The following is a 22,675-nucleotide window of genomic DNA, read 5'->3' on the forward strand; positions in this document are numbered from 1 at the left end:
ACTTCGCAATTGCGTCTGAAGGCTAAGCTAGCTTGGAGAACGTAGCCAAAGTTGGCCTCGCTCGGTCTGCTTTTGCTTCTTTGAACAAGCGAGCGACGGAGCATTCCAGGCGCTGAACAATGACTAAACGCAAACCACATTCGGCGGGGCTTCAGGCGTGTTCCTTACTTCTATTTTTCCCCAAATATGACCATGTGGCTTCGACGCTAAGTTCGAGCGGAAAGTTTAGGCTGGAGACGCTTAAAGTTGATTCGAGTCCAATCACCATTTTCGGAAGTTGGAAGTTGTGGAAGACTAACTGAATTCACACACACACACAAAATAAAACAAATCACTGCCTACACTGCTTTTCTTGCGAATAATCTTCCATTGATGCTAGTTACATTTTTTTTTCATTTTTTTAAATTTTTATTTTTTAGTATTTGAAACATCACGAAAATTTTGACCGTCAATTGGTGGATATTTTTTACTGTCAGCCAAATGGAGAAGCCGGTTCCCCGAGAAGAAAACGTGACAAAAAGTCACATGGTTTTACCTTCATTTCAAAGTGCCTTTTGAGCAGATTTTCTCAAGACGATATCACGCAAAAACATTTCTCAAAAAGGCAATTTTTTCTGGATTTTTGGATCCTGATTGGATGAGTGACTCAGTGAGCTCTCATTGTCATTCCGGAGTTGTAAATTCAATGCTTTGACTAATCGGTTCAACGGGCAGTGCGTATGTTCACATGCGGTCAATAACCTTTTTAAAACCTGAATCTTGGCAGTATACGGGTTTGAAAATGTGCGCCGAAATCTGATTATGCTCTTATTCTGAATTTTAAAAACCCGAATAAGACTCCTGGCTTTTTCTTACCTGAATATTCGGTGAGTCGTGTAATAATCTGAATATTCTACAGCGTAGAGTTAATACTTGCTTCGCATAATGGGCAAGGAGAGCGCCACTGCCAACTACTGGAGTGGAGGTGCAATTACACTTTATTGTAGTACGTTCGCCAGATTCACACGCGCCCCACCATTTGAGAAGCACTGATATAGGCAGACATTTATGTGTCTATAAATCTCGTCGGAATGTTATTCCGAAAACCGGAATTTGAACATTCACCCGAATATTGACCGCGTTTAAACGTAACGGTAGTCCGTGTTGCTCAGGTGAGCAGCTGGCTAATAAATACTCGCTGACAATCAAAGCTCATTTCGACCTTCACTGGAATGTTTTGCTTGACAAGGACATGGCTTAAGGCGACGACCCAAGTTGGATGTCATCTTCCGAGACGACGTCTGCTTCCGTTCACTTCGTATTAACTTCAGTTCTAACAAAAAAAAAAAACAAAAAAAAAAAAACCTCCCGCAAGGCAAGATTCATTTGGAGCAGGTTGAGGCTCTCCTTCGGGATCACGTCCGCTACATTGATTGACGTTAACAATTCCACTTATATCAGAAAAGTTAAAGTCGTGTCAACTCGAAGGAGGCAGCAGGCGGGGTATTCATCCCCTCCGCTCCCGCGAGGGGGGCGTGGCCAACATGCTCATTTCCAGGAGGCCTTTTTAAACTCCTAAAAAAAATCCAGGCTAATTTTCATTTTATTTTTCGAGTTGTGTGAATTCAAACGTGTTCTACGGACAAACCTGAGGGTGTGTGCGCGCACTCCTTTCGTACACGTTAGCCGCCATGAGTTTGTACATCTCCAAGCGGCACCAGCGTGACTCGTAAAGCAACAAAGGAGAGGACAAACATAATTCTGCGTGCGTGCGTGCGTGTGCGCTTGAGTGTGTGAAACCATTTCAACCCGGCTCATGGGGGCAACGCGCCGACTCGGAGCGAAGAAGCGGCGAGATGGATTCACGGGCACGCCGCATTTATCTCTATTACTTCCTGCTACGCTCGCCATCAAAATTCTGCAGGCGGCAGCCGGGGGGATTTTTGCAGCACGGCGTTGGCATCAGATGTTCAATGCTTTCTCGAACTTGGTTATCCTTTAAAGGGGGCGAAGGGAGGGTGGGAGTCGCTTCTTAAGAAATACAAGACGCCAAGATGCTTGCAAATCTGCTGATGCAAGTCTGTTGCAATTTCAACCCCGCCTGAGAACGCCAGGTGACAAACTCTTGCGCAACTTTGGTGATTTTTTTATTTTTACAGAGCAGAATTGGAATCATTGCAAATTGGTTCAAAATTTGGCATCAAACGGCATTTATTTGAAATAATCTCGGGGTCATAGATTCAATTTCAGGTTGGGACACGCTGGAAATAATAAAAGACGAGCCCCGTTAAAGTTTCCAAGCAAACAACACTTACCTGAGCTGGTTGCGCCAGCTGGTGTTTTGACACGGTCGTGTGGACGTCTTGACCGGGCGACCTATGAACTCCGGTGACCTTAATCGGGGTCGTCGAATGACTCTCCTTGGGGGCCCCGAGGAGGAGGAGGAGGAGGATGATGTGGCAAAGCTGTTGAGGAGAGAGAGGTCAAGATGACTACTGGAATGAATAAGATGGTTTTAGTCATGTTGGATAATTCATTAAAAAGAGGAGAAGGAAAAGCTTGCAGTCGGCTTCACTCCTCCAACTTTCGCGATTGTTCTTGAGCGGACAGAGTCATTTATTTACGCAGAATGCATAGATAGATACAGATTACACTCTCTCTCTCTCTCTCCCTCTCCCTCCAGTACATGCACACATATCTATATATACATTTATAGATATACTTTTGCATGCATATATATATATATATATACACATGTATACGTATATAAATATCGAGATATATAAATGCATCCATCCATTATCCTCTATGTTGTTCATCAAGGCAAAAGTGCCAACGTGCTGCCACATATGAAAATGCTTTTCCCTTCTGGCCTGCAAGCGATCTAATCCTGTATAGGAGGAGGTGAGCAAGACGGGGAAAAGAAAAAACAAAAAGGGAGGTAAGGACGGACAATGCGGACCATGCAATGGCCACAGGAGAGATGACAGATAGCCATAGCGTGTGCCGTGTTGTGTGCGTGTGTGTCACAGTGGAAAGCGTGGAGATAAGGGCGGAAAGATAAAGTGTTCTGACAGCATCTCACATTCATTGCGGCGGGTGACATAAGTGGCACAAGCAGCACGAAAATGAGATGAAGTGGGCGGCGTTGAACACATCCGACACCTGTTGCCTCGGCGCAAGCCACTGAAAAACAAGTGCGTGCGTGTGTGAGATGTCATTGGCATAAATGCATCAGATGAAGTCAAACGCTTTCCAGATTGCTTTCCGCGTCGCCTCCCAACTCCTCCCGAAGACCCAAGTTGAGATGGGTCCGTTGTCATGGAGACGGGAGGCTGCGACAGTGACAGGCGGGCGGCGGCGCATTGGCGCCTGGCAAACAACAACTGGCAAGCGCCGTTTGCCACCGCGCGGGCGCTACCGCCTCGGAAATACAGCGCGGACGCGGCCTTTACACAATTGATCGGATAAGAACAAGTGTCAGAAGAAGCGCGGTCCCGTGGCTGCGCCGGGTCAATTTCAATTCCGCGTAATCTGGTTAGTGATGATCGGATTAACCAGCATGACAACAGGGGCCCCGTGAGACCGTTCGATTTTAACCTCTGCCGTAAACGGACAAAATTCAGGCTCGGTTCAAATGAACCCTCCCTTGATGCTGCTACAAAAAAAAAGAAGAATATTTACTGTTGAGAAACTGTAACTCAGATGATTTGGACAAAATTAGACACGTGCGTCTACTTTTTTTTTTCTTTTTTTATGTGGTTGCCCCACAAAAAAAAGGTTGCTTATTGAAATAGAATCGAGAAAAGACGATTGCGAGGACGTTCATGTTGCCACGTCAGGCTTTGAACTTCCAGTTGGCTGCAAACTTGAGTCACTTTTGCCGCATTGAAAATACGTCAGCGTGTTGACGTGTTGTGTTTTTTTTTTGCTAGTAGTCATACGGCTGGAGAAATGCTGGAATTCGATGTATTATCGGAAGCATCTGCTTCTCAAAGCGGAGAAACGAACAGGGAAAGAAACACACACTGCTTTCATATATTTTTGAAGGGGAAACAAGCTCTGTGATCAACACTTTCAAGTTGCACGCAGGTGATAAAAAATAAAAAAAAAAAGATGCCGAAAAAGCCCATTCGTGCCCTTTCTCTCGACGTGCTCACCAGGAGTCTTTAACTGCTTTGTAGACTGACTAAAGTGAGTTTAAAAAAAAAAAAGTCATTCCAACCTCTTTCTGATGTGTTAACGTGTCTTAGCGTCACTTGGCTGCACTTAATCGCGCGTGGGAGGGACTGCTTTCGCTTTACCACCACGCAGACACGGCGCCGATGCCGCACTCCCTTTTAAACACGGGCGACCGACACAATTTCCAAAACAATTTCCATTGCTGCTGCAGACGAGATGACGTCTGAATTCAAAGCGGATATCACAAGTGATGGGAAAATGAAGCTTCAAATTTGCTTCCTGAACCAGTTGTTGTATTTTTTAGCCCTCTAGATGGCACTGTTGGTTTAAATAAAGGTTTTAAAAAAATGGTCCGTGTGCTTTCACCCCAAAGTTGACCAGAGAGTGCCATCTACTGGAGTCCAAAAATACTACAATTGGTTCATGAAGTCGATTTGAAGCTTCATTTATCCATCACTAGGTATCACCGATATGGTGCTCGCAGGGACCAGGTAGCCCCCCCCCCCCCCCCCCAAGGACGACACGAGTAGTCGCAAGCCTGTTCATAAATAGGCTTAATAGTGAAGGGACATTGTGATTTTCTAGGAATGGTGTCGATGGGATTTTTTGGGAATATTTGAACATTGGAAGAGATTTGTAAAAATGAAGTGCAGCGTATTAATTATCGATCTGTTGTGAGAAATGATTAAGATCATCACTTTATTGACAAATTAATATTATTTATATATTATTATCATGATTATTAGATGTGTGGATATTCATTAAAAAAATATTTAAAAAATATTGGTATCAAAATAATGGCCTATGCAATATGCATAATCTCAAAGACATGAAATAATATTTTTTTTTTGTGCTTTTATCGGAATTTGGCCAATCCGATGAAAAGGTAAATGTTGGCAACAGTTGGCCATTATCTTATCTTATTTGATTGTTATTTATAAAATTGTACTTCTTTCATTCGATAATAAAAAATGTCATTTCTTTATGTACATGTTAAATATCGCAATAATATCAATATCGCAGGAGTCAACATCCTTGTCGCATGTTTTTCCAATATCGTGCAGGTCTCATACATACAGAGACGGAAAATAAGACGTTTGTGTCGATTCACAGCCTTGCAAGTAAACTTTTTTTGGGTGGTGAAAGTGTCATGAGGACACAAATACGACTCGATCCTTTGCTCTGCCCTCCCCACCCAAACATTAACCCATTGATCGGGAACTAAGCGGTCCTTTTAATTGGTCGGATAAGGTCGATTGCGACTACACAAAGGGAGGGCGTGCGTGTGTGTGTGTGTGTGCGTGTGTGTTCTTGTAAAAACAGGCCCAGTCCTCTCAACTCGTGACTTGAAGCAAAAAAAAAAATCCGCATATGCATTATTTTTTTTCCATTTTCAATTGGTAATTGAAGGTTAAAAGAGGAAAAAACAAATTCAATATTTTTTGTTTTCAGCACACATGATCAAAACAAGAACTTATTTTTCATCTTTAAAAATTGGCCTTGCACGGCAAAGGTGACAATGAGGCGCCCTAAAAAGCCTCGTGTGGCATTTCTGGGAAACTCAAAGACAATGACACGTTCTAACTCAAACGTTGAATAGTACATAACCTTTGCACGTTGGAAGCAATTATCTTCAAACGTGAATTTTTTTTTTCCCTTCCAAAACATCCCCAACTTTAAGGATGTGTAATTGTGGCACACCAGCTGTGTCGCAAGACGTGATGTCGCTCATGTCACGATTATTGCGCGAGCGCGTTACCTGACGTTCGTGTTTGTTGCCAATTAAGTGTTATTTATTTATTTGCATTTTTCAACATATTCTCTGGCCGAGGGCCCCTAACCCTAGTTGGAAACCCCCAAGGCTCAAATAATAAAATCGATTCAATGAGTCCGACCGACACGCACACACATTTGCGCGCACACACTCCTCCGTGGCGTTTGATGTTCTGATGGGAAACCGATTTCATGGTAGGGTTGCTTCCACATGCTTGAAACACACACACACCCAAAAACGATTTGAGAGCACCTAAAAGTTGAAAAAGAAACATTCCTGAAAGCTTTGAATGCAAATGCACTCAATGAAAAAAGTTCAACCTAACTGAAGAGCGCTTGGGCAGCGGTTGTTTGAAGCATCCCTCGAGTGATGCAAGTCAAAAACAACAAACACCATTCGTTGAGAGTTTCCCACAACTGCGAGACCCGAAACAACTTGTCGGAAATTGCCCAAAGTCAAGCCAGCGCAGCAAAATCGAATCGCACACCAACACAAATGATGAGGTTGGGAGGCCCAAACCGGTTTACCCGCGCGACACGCTCGCGTGCGGAGCGACAATCAGCACTTTTATACCATATACGTAAGGAGTGGTTCTCAAATGGACGTACGCATACCCCTAGGGGTACTTGAAGGAACTGCAGGGGGGGACGGGAAATTTGAAATAAAACAAAAAACATGCAAAAATCCTTTAAAAGTAATTATTTAATTAATTAAATGTCTCATGACCATAGAGGTTCATAAAACAAAATTTTATATTCGGTAAGTTATTCAATTTCATTATTTAAAAAAAAATTCTGATTCCCCCTAAAACGAGAATGGTTCGACCCAACTTGTCACGTGCCACCACTCGTTTCCTGTCAATCACTTGAAGACGCAAATAATGGAGTCGCGGTGGACGCATAAGTAAGTCTTTGGAAAAAAAGTCTGATACAAGTGCAAACTGATTATTTTTATTATTATTAATATTTTTATTAATTTACCCCAAAATGCTTTCCGCAGGTCACAGGGTACTTGACTGGGGACATCACTAAAAAAAAAAAGGTTGAGAACCACTATTCTAAAGCATGCGCGTCAACAATAGGAAATAAGCAATTAGCTGACGAGAAAAAAACACAATCGGCAAAAGAGGAAAAAAAGAGCATTAGATATTCATTACACCGTCTTTTTTTCTCTCTAAAAGCTCAGCGGAGATGTGCGATACGAGTGTTTAAGTCTCCAATCATCCACTTGAGAAAAAGGAAAAGAAAAAAAAAATCAATTTTGAACAACTGATGTTGGCCAGGGTGGCACGCATCTCCCGTTGAAAAAGAATCGTTCGCAAACAGTTCAAAAGAATCGTTCAAAAGAATCGTCTCACTGTATCGTACCAAACGGGAAATCACTTCACTGATTCCGTGAACGGCTATAGCGTGTCCGTATTTTTAGTGAAATCCCTCCTTCATCTGACGCTAGCTGCTGATTGGTCAAATCGAGTGAGAGAAGAACGAATCACTTGAGAAAGTGATCCGTTCACTCACGTTCACCGAAGAGTCGTTCTTTTTGAACAAATCATTTACTACCGCTCTCTCTCTCAGGTAAGAACGCTCAACTCTCAGTTTGTCATGCATGCACACAAACTCACCCCCCCCACACACACACACGCAAAGGCACCCCCACGTTACACGCACTCATTCTCTTTCACATATAGTGTTTAAGGTCACAACGACACAGTGAGACATTCACTATCAGAATCACATACACGCTCACACGTATGCACAGACACACGCATTCTCACTCCCACTTTCTCTTCGTTCTTACATATCAGTAAACAAACACACACACACACACACACGCACAGCCAGGTTGAGCACTATAGTGTGTAATTAGTCTGGATGATGTTCGCAATGTGGGCTCCACCTTTCATTTCCCTGACGACCGCTTTAATCCATCACGGCGTGCGTGCGTGCGTGCGCGCGCGCGCGCGAGATGGCGACAAGGGGCACCAGCGCGAGGCGGCGATCGCGGCGGCGGGCGAGCAGGAAATTGAGCCGAGCCGGCGCTTCTCATTTGACGACAGCATTAAGCAGCTTATGAGTTCATAATCATGTTGTCCTCCTCGCCTGCCTGAAAAGAGGAGAAGGGAAGATGGACGCAGCATATGTCCGCCAATCTTCACCCTGCGGGGACGAAGCACGTGACACCCCACAACCCCCCCCCCACTCCTCCACCTCCTTTCTTGTATCGCATTTCCTCCAAATCGTCGATGGCGAGGGGCACATCATCTGGAATGTCTTTCTTGCTGCGCATTAAAAAAAAAACAAAAAACAAAAAAACAAGCAGATGGCAAAGAAGAGGTGTCAGACAGCTTGTAATAGCGTCAAGCGGAGAGCCGCAAAACAAAGCAGAAATGAGAAATTCAAAGAAGTCAAGTGCAGAACTGGAGGCAAGTATGACGAGTGCTGCCTTCACGGCCATGCGGCTTTTTTTGGGGGGGGGGTGGAAGTGGATGGAAAAAGTGGCCAAAGTTGATGCGTTTGGACGATGCAACCAAAGCAGATGTTAAGAAATAAGACAAAATTGTGGAGGCCGCGGTAGCATGACGGCACCGCACAATACAAAAGAATCATCCCACCTCATGTGCCAATTTTCTGGCAATTGTCGCGGCATGTTTTTGAGAAAACGTTTCAGAAACTTGGCAAGCCAACAGCCTCTGTCAGCTACGAACATTTAGAAGTCAAATGAAATACAATTAAAAGGAGACTTTTAAGTTTGTTTTTTTTGCAGTTTTCAGGCAAGTAAAGGCCACGGCAACAACAACACTTGCCAGCTTGCCGCGTTTGCGTAATTACAAGCAATGTTTTGTTGTGGAGTCACGGCGATGTGATGGAATATGAAAGGAACGACGTGAGACACAACATTGTCTTCTTTTATGCCGGGAAAAAAAGCTAATTTATTTATTTATTCTGCTTCCTGTGTGACAGCAACACAGCTACCGCACTGGTCGTGCCTTTTCCACTTTCACCTCTAGGTGGCACCAAAGTTATTCGATCGTGTGACAAAGTTTGTATTGTTTGGAAAAAGGCTGAGCTTTCGTGTTAGGTTTAGTTTTTTTTCTTGTTAACTGCGAGGCCACAATACGAATTGTGTCATAAAAACAAAAAAAAAATTCTAAAGATTTATTTAATGAGGACAGATGAACACCCATCAAGAAATAGCAGAGCCGAAATAATTTGATTTTGACAATTTAGCCACATAGCTTATGCTTTAAACAAACTGAAAAAGATGAAAACAAAAGACAATGCAGTATTCCCTTGTTATTATAATTATTATTTTTTTTGTTTTAGTGAGCGATAACAACTTTGATCTGCGCCTTGCACTTCGACACACGTCAGTTAAGCGACTGCTACAAAGTTGCTGAAGTTGAATATCGGTCAGCCCCCCCCCCCCCCCGACTTGACTTTCCCGTTTGAGGAAATGGCGCCGATAACGCCGAGCGGGGCTTGACTAAAGGCAGAAAATGAGCATTTGGGCGCAGGTTGACATCTCAAGGACTTCCAAGCACACCAACGAGTCGAGAGACAACACACACATGCGCGCACGCACACACACACACGCAATCTTCCCCTTCCTGGTCTGTTGTGGAGTGCGCAGAAGACAAATAAAAAGAAAATCACATGAAAGAAGGTGAAAGGTAGAGTTGAGAGCTAGCGAGCAGCGGCGCCTCATTAAGTGAAGAAAAAGTCAGAGGCAGGAAGCATTTTGGAAGAGAGAATCTCAAATCAAAAGAACGCCAGGGTGACCTTTAAGATGGACGCCCTCGAGGGTTGAACACGGAGGCTCGGGAGCAACGGAAACGCGCAACAAGAAAAAAAACAAAAAACGAAAAAAAAGAGCTAACCCTGCAGGGTCCCCCCCCCTCATGTTTCTGTGAGTGTCACACCTGCAGTCCAACAAATCTTGATTATTTGTCCTCAGTTTTCAAGGACGATATGGTCCAACAGCTCATTCCACCTCCAAGGCTCCGCCGTATTAAATCACACGATGACCCGAAAAGCGACACTCAGATATTTTGGCTTTCCCACAAAATAAATAAAATTCTCATGTGTGTTTGAATTAGATTACAAAACACACAGTAATCACCTCATTAAATAGAATCATGGGAATCCTAATTGTTCATCTCAGCTCGTCAGTACGGCATTGATATTAGTCGTTTAACGCAGAGGATGAAGAATATATGACTTCTGTTATTAGGGTTGTCACTATTGAATATTCTTTAAATCGACTACTCTGACAATTAGTCCGTTGATTAATCGTATAATCCAATTTTATTTTGCATTAAAGAGCATAACATAACTATTTCCCCCAATCAGCAATCGTTGTTAAAAAATAAGAGAAAAAAACAAAAATTGCAGAGTATGACACAAAAAGCAATTGACGTTGTCCTCACCACCCTTTTTGAAACTAATTCATTTGCCGCTTTGATCATTTTCAAGTTGTTATCAAGTGTCTGATTTGAATGGAACAGAAAAGATCAGCCTGCTTTCATGAAGTTCAACACAAATCAGAGAAAAATTCACGTCGAGAGGCTGAAATCAGACGACTTGGACAATTTAAGTAAAACAATGACTAAGTGATTACGTGATTCGGGTAGTTGATGATTAATTAATTTGATAATTGATTAATCGACACCTCTAACTATTATATTGTCTGTTTACATCAAGGATTTATTTTTTTAAACAAACCCAATAAAATTGTCCTAAAAATGTTGATAAATATTCAATATATGTTTTGTTTGAAAAAAAAAAAAAGAAAATCTGGGAAAAAAAAATCCGCCTGAAAATAAAATCTAAAAAGAATTGTTAAAAAAAAAAAGTAAAATATGCAAATGAGTGGGTCTTGAACTGCACTCGAATGTAGTTTCAAGTTGAATATTGTCATCCACCACTAGATGGCAGGCATGCAGTCTTAGCTGCACTCACGCCGGCACTTACGCTGAGACCAAAACGTGAATCGGTTGAATGATTTTTTTGTTGATTTGAAAAGCTATGCAGGACAAACGCACAAATTTCACGGAGTTGATTTTTTCGTGAAAAAAAAAAAATCCACAAAATTAGTCCTGAATGTTGGTTTGCTGTCTCGCACTTTTGTGCCATCCTTGAATGGTCATTTTTGTGCAAAAAAATAAATAAAACAAAAATAAATCGCAGACTTTGGGTATTATCTTGTTTGCTCCAAATGCTTTGTTGTTGGCTTAGCTGCTCGTGGATCTTTTATACATGACTTGAGAAATTAACTCTCAAAAATAAAATATTTTAAGACCACATATACATGTATTTTGTCAGCATTTTTGTTCTCTATCGGGTTAGGAAAACGGCGGCCCTCGGCAGCGTTTCACTTCCCCGACGTTCTCGATTAAAGCGCCACAACAAAGATGCTAACTAGCATTAGCATGAAGCTAACGACCTGAAAGCGCTGGTGTTGTTTTAAGTACACAGGGTGTAATTCTCTATTTGTAAACTTCACCAAGAAGCTGCCGTCGTCAAGAGAGCGCCTCCATTTCAAACGGTTGGGGGAAATCATCAAAAATAGCAAATACGCGTCTCCCTGGTCGCACATCAAACGGCAGTAGGAGAGAAAAAAAATAAATAAAAAATTTCTTGTATCTCGTGGTCCAAAAATAATCAGAGGGGCTTTTTGTTTGAAAGGGAAGGTGCACAGCGGGAAACAAAATATAACAGCGCCGCACTTTTCCGGATCATAAGAAATCATCGACTACTTGGGAGCAATTTGTTTCAAAGTAAAGACGCGGGTGATGAATGAAGATGCGGGCCGCAAGAATGTTTCGCGTGGAGAGACGACCGCTCGACATGCGAGCCAAATGAGCTCACCCGCCGGCTACAAACCACTTCGGTTCTCAAAAAAACCTGGAAAGTTTCGAGAAAGCCGAGCATGTTTACCCCACAGGTCACATTTGGGAATCCTCGGATTATAAAAAAATAAAAAAATAAATAAAAATTGGATTGTATTGAAAAGAAAAAAAAACGATACGGCAAACATGAGAATTTAATTTAAAAATTTTAATCTTTCTCGTGACATTTGAAAGCTTGTTTGATTTTATCGCCACAACATTTTCGCTACTTTCCATTAGCCCTGCTATGCTATTTTGCATTATATGTTAGCATTAAGCTAATAAACGAACTCATTGACGGCTCAAGACGTCAAAAATCGATTTTTTTTTTTAACTTGGCTCCTAGTGAATGAGTTAATTTGGACCCTTTTGGCACATATGTAGAAAACTGTAGTGCAGTCTAGGACTTGAGCTATTCTGTTTCTTGCGGTGACCTTTGAACTTGCCAAGAACTTTGATTTCCTATGTATCGTACTCTAGGCAGACGAAGACCAGTTAAAAGCCGTTCAAACCACGTTTGCTACACATACTGGCATTTGTTGGGCCTTGCCACTCCGCCACGTTGCCACGGCGATGACAAATTATGAACAGCAAATCAGTTGTGGCTTGTGTACCCGTCTGTCGGTATTTATTGGCCTGAGCATATCTCAACCGAGGCTGGACAGTAGTTGATGTCAAAATAGGACAGATTCGATCAAGCGATCCAGCCGGACTTTGGACGATACTTTGGACGAAATGAGATGTTTTGGTTGAATATTTTAGCTTTTAAATGCACAACGTCGAATTAATTTAGATTTGTCAATTTTGGAGGAAGCGACTGGAAGTGACAAACAACTTGAAGCAAGCACACTGTACCTCTTATTTGGAGAACTGTGTGAGTGAGTGCCAGCTTTTTTTTGGGGGGGGACAGCGAGCCTGAGAACGCCCCGAAGGAATATTTGAAAATGTGTATTTTAAGAAGTTTAAATGTGTTTAGGGGTAAAACTAAACTAAATAAAAAATGTTTTTTTAACATGAGCTATCCATTTTCTCGTTCTAAAAAAAATAAATAAATAAAAGAAAAATACGGTATTTTCCACCTTACTATTCATGTGAATTTAGTTTTGATGGTAATTGCTATCTTCAACTTCCTACTCAATTGATTATTTTTTTTTCTGGGAAATGCCACTCGGGAATCCATCAGAAGATGCCATCACTTTTAAGCTCTTGAGTTCCAAAGAAAACAGGCGGAGTCTGAGAAAAACTCACCTGCTTCACTTCTGGGCGGCATCAAGATTTGCAACGTCGCAGCTGCCGCGCCACCTGCGAGCGCGGCAAAAAAAAAAGAAAAAAGAAAAAAAAGAAAAAAGACATAAAAGGAACAACGGGAGAGAAAGTAAATATGATCGAAAAGAGGATAAAAGGAAAGCAAAATGGAACAAACTGATAAAGAGCGCAAGCATAATGAGGACACAAAAATGACCCCCTAAAAAAAAGAAAAAAAAAAGATATTTTGCAACACGTAATTAAATGGAAGCCTTCACAAAGGAGTCGTCTTTTGTGAAAGCGCTGCGGCCATATAATGGGAGACATTTTTATTAATTCCCATGGGTCTCTTTTAGGCACTTGGTATTCAGGGATGTCGTTATCCAAAATCTACAAAAGCTCTTATCAGCTGTCCTAATGCTGCCTGCCTGCGTGCGCGCATGCGTGCACGTGCACGTGCGCAAAACAGACAAGCAATCTCTGCTTCACATTGTGAAGCTCTTCAATGCTGTTTTTGAAGCGCAAGAAGAGCGCACACAATGCCGCGTTTCATCCAGAGTGACCTTCAGACTCGTCCTCGCTATCAAAATGTGCTCTTAGAAAATGAGGACCCCCCCCGCCCCCTTCCCAACCGCCTACACCCCCACTGAGATGTTCAATGTCACAACGTTCATTAGAGGGCTCACTGGGGCACGTCTCGTTTATTTCGGGCTCCGTAACATGTCGCTCTGGGGTTCTGCTATTATCTGTTAGCGCAGCGGTCTTTGGATTTGGGGAGGACCTGCGAGGGCTCTTCCTGTCATCCCCAGAGAAAATGATATTTGGACAGAGCTGGATTTCATAAAGTCCTCGGAATGATCTGGAATGAATGAATGATTTAATTTTTTGGGGGGTGCTTTGAGGAGACAGCGAGCCGTCGCGAAAACACACGGATGCCAACTCTCTACTCTCATTGGCTAGCTGCCTTGTCACTCAACAGGCCAGACCACGCCTTTGAAGGCACACGCATTCAAAGTGACAGAAACGACAATTCCCGTGAATAATACGCCGTCTAATATAATACAGCTACCAAAATAATCTTTGAAACATTTTTTTTCTGTGTCCTTACACTGTTATCCTTTATTATCCGAGTGAACAATATGACCGAAAAAAACTTTTCCAATAATGTTTGAAAATCCAAATTTTCCCATCCCTAAAATTAAGGTTGTTCAAAGCATTTTTAAAATAATATTTCCCAAAATCTTGCTTTGTGTTCTCTTTTATTCATCTCACTTAGCTACTTTTTAGTACTTCACTTTGCTTTGAAATGTCATGTCTACCTTTAATAATGTGAAGCACATTTGAGTTATCCAAAGTGTGAAATGCACTCCACAAATAAAAATATTTCAGATAGGGTGAAATTGCAACATTTTTTTGTGGGTGTGCAACCAGTAATTTATCATTTTTTTAACTACTACTCTTAATTATTATTTTTTTGGCTGACAAAGTTCTACTCTATATTTAAGCCAATTTATCAGTAATAGTGAAACTGATTGAGATCAATATTTATTTTTCAAGTCAATTTATCGTAAGTGCCGCTAAATTTTCTTTACGTGCGCCCTTAAGATTTCAAGTTAGGGAATGAAAAAGTTCGTCATGAGCCCTGCAACGACCTTGCCTGCTAAAATGCTGCACTACTAGCACTCACTAAACACGTCGGATCTGAAGAAAAGACGGTGTAATGACAAAATCTAGCGGCCATTAAAAAATAATTCCACTTAGCGACATTTTGAAACGCTCACATGAATCCATCCATCCATTATCTGTTGCGCTTTTCCTCACGAGGGTGGCGGGCATGCTGGAGCCGATCCCAGCGATATCTTTGGGCCGGAACAACGGCAAACAAAAACTGGGTGCCAGCCAATCGCATGGCACAGCTCATGGATATTTCAACATCAATTTCACTTCCTCCCGCAGCAACTTTGCAAGGAGCAACAATCGGCACATGTTTTTTTTTTTTTAATGTTTTTTTAAAACTATGACTTGTTTTTGTGTTTTAACTTGTAACATCCAGGCTTGTTCAGTTGGGCCATATTTATTTTTATACTTGACCAAATCTCACTCGCGGGCCTGATCCGGCCCGCGGGCCGAATGTTTGACACCCCCTGCTCTCCAGTATGCAAATAGCCCACGACATGCCCTAATGCGCTCATATTAAGCGCTGCGAAAGGCTTGAGGTTAACGCTAGTGAGCTAACGTGGCTAACGGACGCGAGAAGAACAAGGAATGTAAACAAGAATTATCAGGTAACTTTTATTTGACTGTATTGCTGCCACCACACTGAAAACAGGAAATGAAAAGTGCGCAAGAACGCCTCATATTTGATACGACAGTCATTGGTAACATTTATGTTGGAATTTAAGCACGTTTTTTGGGGGGGGAATTCATTTATTCATCTATTTAATTATTTATTTATTTAATTTTTTTTACAACCTTTAGGTACGACGCCTATTGTGAAAAAAAAAAAAGTCTTTTTTTTTTATTGCCACTTGAACAATACAATTAATTTTTTTTCCGTTGTAAAAAAATAAAATAAAATAAATTAAGCACGGGAAATGATGGTAATATACCATAGATAAAAACCCCATCATTAATATAATATGCGCATTAGTCATACCTAATGATGGACATAAAAATGAAGTCATCAGGCAGCGTTTCATCTGATGCCAGCGAGCATTCGCTTGAAATGAATTCTCATGCGATGCACCCCCACGCAGCCATTCACGTGCGGCCATGTTTGTTTCCATCATCCACGATTTTCCCACATTTCATCGTAAAGTCCGAACATGCGCACGTTGCAATTGACAAGACTTCAACAACTTTCTTTCCACCTTGCAAAATTTGGCCTGACAGACAGAATCCAGCAAAGAAGTAAAAAAAAAAAAAAAAGACCAGCTCGTCGCAGACAAAAGTAATAAAACGGCCAAGCCAATAGCCGGCTGAACTATTTGTCTTGGTGGGAGTGATACGTCCTCCCTCGGTTCGGACGTATGAAAGCCCACGAGCGGTGCCGGCGTTATTGAAACTCGGCACACTTTCCTCTCAGTTGTCACTCTGGAAAGACGGGCTGCAATAAAGGAGGCCCGATATTAGTGCGCGGGGGCGGGAGGGTGAGAGAAGCACAACAGCTGACATTGATCAATAACATTAATATGGGCTGCAAGCTGATTTACGGCTTCGGCAACAACAAAAGAGACAACGACGACGGCAAATATCGTGCACGCGCTTTTGGGGCTTTTGCCATTTTTTAAAACAGCAGCGTGAGAATGTTTTTTTTTAATTTTTTTTTTTTTATTAATCCATCAATAGATCTATGCCTCCGTCATCGGGCTATGCATTAAAAGTGGATTATGAAAAATGTTTTTGGACAAAGCACGACCGTAAATAAATGATCATTCGGAGATGTTTTTCCTCTCAGGAGCCTCGCGTTGCAAAGCTCTTACAGGGGAGCTGCTTTGAGCTTTTAACGAGAACAAGGTGCAAATGGAGGGCCCCTTGTTTGAGCAAATGGGGAGGGGGGCGGAGGGGGGGGCAATGTTCTTTTGTGCCTTAAAAACACAAGGAGCCGCTCCAAGCGCTCCTCGACAGGAAATACTTATTTGACATGTTTGGGCGAATTGCGAAACTCAAGGAGCTCATCAACTGATTGTCGTCAGTTCAAGTTGGAAATTCAAATCAATACGTTTGTATTCTTTTTATGCACAAAACAAGCTTCAGGAACAGAAAGAAGCACCCGTGGCATGTTTTACAATGTTCGGCAGCGTTTCGATTCAGCCCAATTTTAGCTGATTGTTTTCTTTTTATTTATTTATTTATTTTTTATTTTCACACAATTAACACATTACAGTCAAACTGTAATTAATCTTTAAGAGGCCCGTTTATTTCGCAGTTTTATGTATTTGTTATAGGACTAGGCAATTCATTGAAATTGAATTCTGATTATGATTATTAGACTCAACAATTACAAAATTGCCATAATTGAAAAAAAATAAATATTTTTTTTTTACCATTGTTAAAATTGTTTTAACAATGTCTAATATTGTAGTGAGTTTACTTGAGTTCAAAATTTATAAGTGGATATAAGTTTTTTTAATACAAGGACACCATCCTGGAATTTATACATTTGCACCTTTTATCAATTTTAAGAAAAAAAAATCTTAATATTGTTCACATTTCTATATATTTTTTTGTAACTCCAACAGGGCATGTTCGAATAATTGCGATGTGAATCATTCCTAAAATAATCCAATTTTTTTTTTCTTTTTTCATAATCAGGCAGCCCTAATATGTTATTCATATCGCTCACGGTGCGTCATGTTTTTCTCGCAGTCCTTCACAGCTGTTTTGAAGTTACGTGTTTTGACTCTGACCTCCGACAAAGACAAAAATTTCTGACACGAGGAAGCACATTTGGCCCCGGAATGCTTTCGTAGTCTCTCAATTCCAGATTCCAGACACAAACGTGCCAGATGATTTTTTTTTTTTGCCGTCTTTCCATTTGCGGCGGTAAACAGAGACGACTCCGGTGCAATTTTTCCCCGAGTCCTTTTTCAGTGCATGTTTATTTCCTTCGGAGGCTGGGAAATTGAGATGGGCAAACGCTGACGGTTGCCCTTGTTGCGAGCTGGCAGAACAAAGTGGACGACACGACGAGGAGGAGTAGCAGACAGCAAGCGGATGATGAATAATGGAAGAGTGATGCCCCTGACCTCGCCACCTTCTCTCACTTCTTCTTCTTTTTTCGGCTCTGATAAGAATTCTAACAGCCAGTTGGCGCCGTGACAGTCGGTTTATCCCGATGTGGCGGCGGGGCCGCTCACAGTGACAGGTGTCACCTGAGGAGGCCACGAGAGAACTTGAAGATGGCGCACTTTGTCAACCTCTCCGAGAATTTGGGCTGCATGAGTAACGACTGGATGACCTTGGCTTTCTCTTTTTATGCCACAGTGGAAGTCATGAAACGAAAAAAAAAAAAAAATCACCTGAACTCAACCAATGTACTTTTTGACGTCTATATCCGTCAATGGGAGTGAATGAGTTAAAGTTATCGGAGAATCGTGAAAATGCGTTGCGCAATGTGTTTGCATATCGACTAAAAGATCATCGCATCTCTACTGCACTTGTGCGCCCTCGTGCCACGATATCGCTGTGATGTGACATCCCGCACATCCTTTCCACATGGACAAATCAGGGCAATAGCACTCAGATTCCGTAAAATGGAGCCCTTTCGGAGAACCTCTGAATCTAAGGACACCCCTGACTATTAATATCCACGTGGCGGTGCATTATTTGCAAGGGAAGAAAAAAAAAAAAAAGGTACTCTTTGCCTGCCCTTTTCCTCTCTGATGCCAAGCATGAATGTTGGATGCGACAGCGGCGCTTCCCAGACTGCTGATGCCCTCGCTCGCTCGCTCGCTCGCTCGCACGCGTGTCTTTGAGCTATTTGTGTGGCTCCACCCCGTTAAGCAGCTTCCTTCAAATGTCCCGCCGGGGGTTTAAGAGGGGGATCGACCGTGGCGGGGAGGACATGTTGAGGATCTCGTCGCTAAAACACCGGCGCTGTCCTATTAGCCGCGACAGGGGCAGGAGAGATCAAACAGGAAGTCACAGCGGGATAAGAGGAAGCTCAGGCAAACAGGCAAGTTCGGATAAAAGAACGCTTGAATTGGCTTCCACGGGAAAAAACGCACGGAGAGGTTTTGTAGTGGAGAGCAATGGGGTGTACCTAATGAAATGGCCATTTTAATTGACAATTGGAACGAATACCAATTTGAACAAATACAAAGTTGGAAAATTTGATGTGGCGAACCCAATCGAATCATTCGATTTTAATTTGCTTTGAATTTAATTAACTTGGATAGTTTGGGCAACCTACCACGAAGGTTTTTGGACTTCGGGGGGGAAACGCTCACAGGCGCCTTGTTGTCCACTATTTCTCAAGCTGCGTTGTGGGGACGACATGACATTGAAACAAAAATGGCCAAGTCACGAGATAGCGATTTTTCATCAGGCAACAGAAGACTCGTTCGAAGAAGGAGCCAGATGGACATGGCACGTACCACAACAATCGATGGTGACTGACACTGAGAAAACATACCAGTGGCTGGACCAGAACGGACAAATGCTGGCGGCATAACCAGGTATAGTACACGCGACCAAATATGGATTCAAGTTCCCAGAACCAAGATGGCGGACACCTCTGAAGGTGGTTGAGAACAACCAGGCTCAGATCCTGAGAGACTTCCAGAACAAGACAGCCAACCAGTCTGACAAAACCGCAGTCATTATAGATGTCGCAATCCCGAAAGATCGCGACATCCAGAAAAAGTACCAAGAGCTGACCAAAAAATGTGGAGGGTAAAGCCAACGAGTGGCGATCGGGCCACTGAGAGCAGTAAGCTCCAAGCTGGTTGGCTGACTCGGACAGATATCGGGAAATATATCCGACATCTCCATGCAGAAGAGGGCCATAGTGGGAACAATGAAGATCCTGCACAGGACCCTCAAGGTCCCGAGTCTCTGGCAGAGGACCCGAGCTCGATCGAGATACCGATGACTGATGACTTTATTATGTATACGCACACCGGGTGGATCAAAGTATCCGAGGCCTTAACCCCGCCCCCTAAACTGTCGTGTGATTTGATTTTGTGTGCACTCTACCAAACTTAATTGCATCAACGATGACCAAATCTCACACCTTCCATTCCCTCAGGCCCAACAATCACGACCGCCAAATGATTCTTCATCTACAAACGAGTTCCGTGTCTTTCAACGACGCAATTCATGTCCAACGTGGGTGGTTCCGAGTGCGCGGGGGGAAGGGGGGGGGGGCAGCTCCATTTCAGGCCACACTTTTCAAAGAAACCTCTCTCTTTCTCACTCACACCATCAGCCCTCTTGAGGTTTCAAAGCGTCTCCGTGTCGCTTTGTGGAGTCGTGCTCGCGCGCAGGCTTTTAGCTCGCGCGGGTGAGCGAGATGCTTTTTGCGGAAATGAGACCGGGGGGGGGGTGTTGGCCAAGCGAGGGCCGATGCAGAGGTGTCGCATCTGCGTTCTGATGGAGCCGGGGGGACAAATTCATTTTCATCGTGGGCCACGTCTTAAGTCTTAGTTTCCCTCGGAGGGCCGTTCAGAAGATTAACCTCTCGTGATAAGATCAGATCATAAAAATATTCTCTCCCCAAACTCTCTTAAAGGTCTTACAGTTATGATTTAGGCAATTGACAAAACAATGAGCTGACTAAAGAGTTTAATAGACACAAATATTGTGTCTGATCCCGGATTGTCTTCCTCAAATCAATCAAAGAAATTTTCACTTATTGTCTAAAAAAATATTCAGACTTTCAATCTTGAGGTGACATCATGCCACATGGAGTTTTACCACAAATTTTAGTCAATTAAGCTTTTAAGAGCGTAACGTACAAAAATAAAAGGACGTGGCCGGCAGGATCTGGCAACGGGCTCGGAGTTTGACACCTGTGAGCAAGCGCAAGCCCGTTGGAGCCGCGTGCGCTTTTAAATATTTGCCGACCTTTTGACCTCATTAGTCATGATGGAGAGGACAGTCGTACGTCTTGGTCACCCACTGGAGATGCAGCGTGTGTGTTCGTGTGTGCGATGGATCGGAGTCACGAGCGAGCTTCAGTCCGCAACCAAAGGCCAACCTTGTTAAGAGAGCGACTCGCCGGCATCAAAAGGCGACTGAAAGAGGAGAGAAACATCTGACAACTAGTCATAGACCGATATGCTTTTTTTCCGGGCCGATAGCGATTATTGGTAGTCATGGAAGCCGATAAAAGCTCCCAGGCTCAGCTGCATGTCTCATAGTTCAATGAAAACAAACATCGCTTGCAAATAGTTTTCTATTAGTTGCGAGCTGTAGTTGACTGACATTTCTTGAAATTTCGGCAAAGTCTGTTTCCTTTCCTTCCTCTCCCGTGGTGCGTGTGACTCATGGTGAAAAAGCAAACAGGCAGCTTACTGCTGATTGGCTGCAACAAGGAACCAATCAGATTGTGCTGTGGGCGGGCCAATCTGCTTCTGCCGGCAGGGCCACCAGCACAGCAAAGAGAGGGATAGAAGTGTGCTGCAGCGAGCCAAAATAAACCAGGTTTTAATTTATCGGCCTTGAAAGTTAAAAAAAAGGCCAATGCCAAAAATCTGCAAAAATCCAAATATAGGCCCCGATAATCGGATTCGGCTGACAATCGGTCTATCACTTCTGGCAACTTATTTGAAGGTCCACTTTGTCGCAGGGCTTGTATTGACTCCAAGTCCCCGTCTTGGTCTTTGAACGCAAAGCGCTACGCTAAAACATGTGCTAGGCCAGGCGTCATCAAAGTGGTGCCCGTGAGCCGTAACTTACGGTCAATTCTAATGCGGGATGATTTTCAAAGCGCATACCTACTGCACATAATGACCAGTGGCCCATAAAAGAAACCGGCGGCACTTTTCTTGTCGGTAAATCTCACGTCTCGGGGCGGTTACATAACCTGGCAGCTGTTTGTATTTTGTTGTCTCGACAAACGGCGCAGCCCAGTGGTGGCCGTGTCGTGCAGTTCAGAGCGGCACTCTCCTTCCCGTCGCAGAGTGCTGACAACGTTAATGTCAAAAACGTGTTCTCGGGGGCCACGCTGAGGCCGGGCTAACATGGGAAGGGGAAAAAAAATAAGAATAAAAGAAGCAGTTTGTTGGCCCACAACTGAGAGCTGAGTGTTTTCCGTCAGTTCATGACGAGGTTACGCTACACACACACACACACACACACACACGCCGACTGCGGACCGGACCACCCTGAGGACCAGGTCTTAGTGACGTCCCCTCGCTGCATTTCAACTTCTCTCTCACACCTTCGCTAACGCTTCCTCTCCACTCAACTCAATCCGACGAGTGCTAAGTCAAGTTTAGAGGCAGGGCAGCCTCTTATGAATAAATGAGACGTGTGGGTGGAGGGAAAAAAAGAGAGTGAACTGGTTGCTTTTTTTTTTTTTTTTTTGTGATGTGCAACACAAAATATTCACGAGAGAAACAAAGAAGCCACCACTAAGCTTCGCATTTCAGTCCGCTAATTAATGCTAAGGCTAAATAGCATCTACATCAGGGGAGGGCAAACTTTTTGATTGGTGGGCCACAATGGGTTCTAAAATTGGACAGAGGGGCCGGACGAGGAGCAGATGGACGGAGAATTTTGGTCACCTCACCTCATCGGAGAAAAAAACAAAATACATTTAATTTTAAATCAAAGTGAACAAAAGAATTACAACAAAATATGTCTTTGAAAAAATCAGAGTATTTAAAAAATAAAACATTAACAAGGTTTATTCATTTAATTTTTTTTCAAGTTCGGCGGGCCGGATTAAAACGTTTAACGGGCCGCATGTGGCCCCCGGGCCGTAGTTTGCCCACACCCGAAGAACAACTCATATTAGTGCTGTACTGATGAGCTCAGAGGAGTTGTGACGTCTCAATGAACAGAAAAGCCGTCTGACAATCTTATACTGCCCCCTTATGGCCAAGGCAGGTACGCCAACAAATGCAGCACAAATAGTTCAAAATGCTCTCATAAAACCC

At 43.0% G+C, this 22,675-nt stretch overlaps 1 protein-coding gene across 1 annotated transcript in view; it reads right to left on the minus strand.

Annotated features, from left to right (window-relative positions):
- Positions 1-22,675, minus strand: part of LOC148339089 (tudor domain-containing protein 5-like) — a 147,736-nt gene that overhangs the window by 43,854 nt on the left and 81,207 nt on the right. Inside the window, exon 4 of the mRNA XM_088294643.1 lies at positions 2,295-2,444. The gene's annotated coding sequence lies outside the window, so the exon portion shown is untranslated. The remainder of the gene's footprint in view (positions 1-2,294; positions 2,445-22,675) is intronic.

The sequence above is a fragment of the Idiotropiscis lumnitzeri genome, chromosome 4, assembly GCF_059441095.1.
Source record: "Idiotropiscis lumnitzeri isolate Australia: NSW breed Sydney's pygmy pipehorse chromosome 4, RoL_Ilum_1.0, whole genome shotgun sequence".
Taxonomy (NCBI): domain Eukaryota; kingdom Metazoa; phylum Chordata; class Actinopteri; order Syngnathiformes; family Syngnathidae; genus Idiotropiscis; species Idiotropiscis lumnitzeri.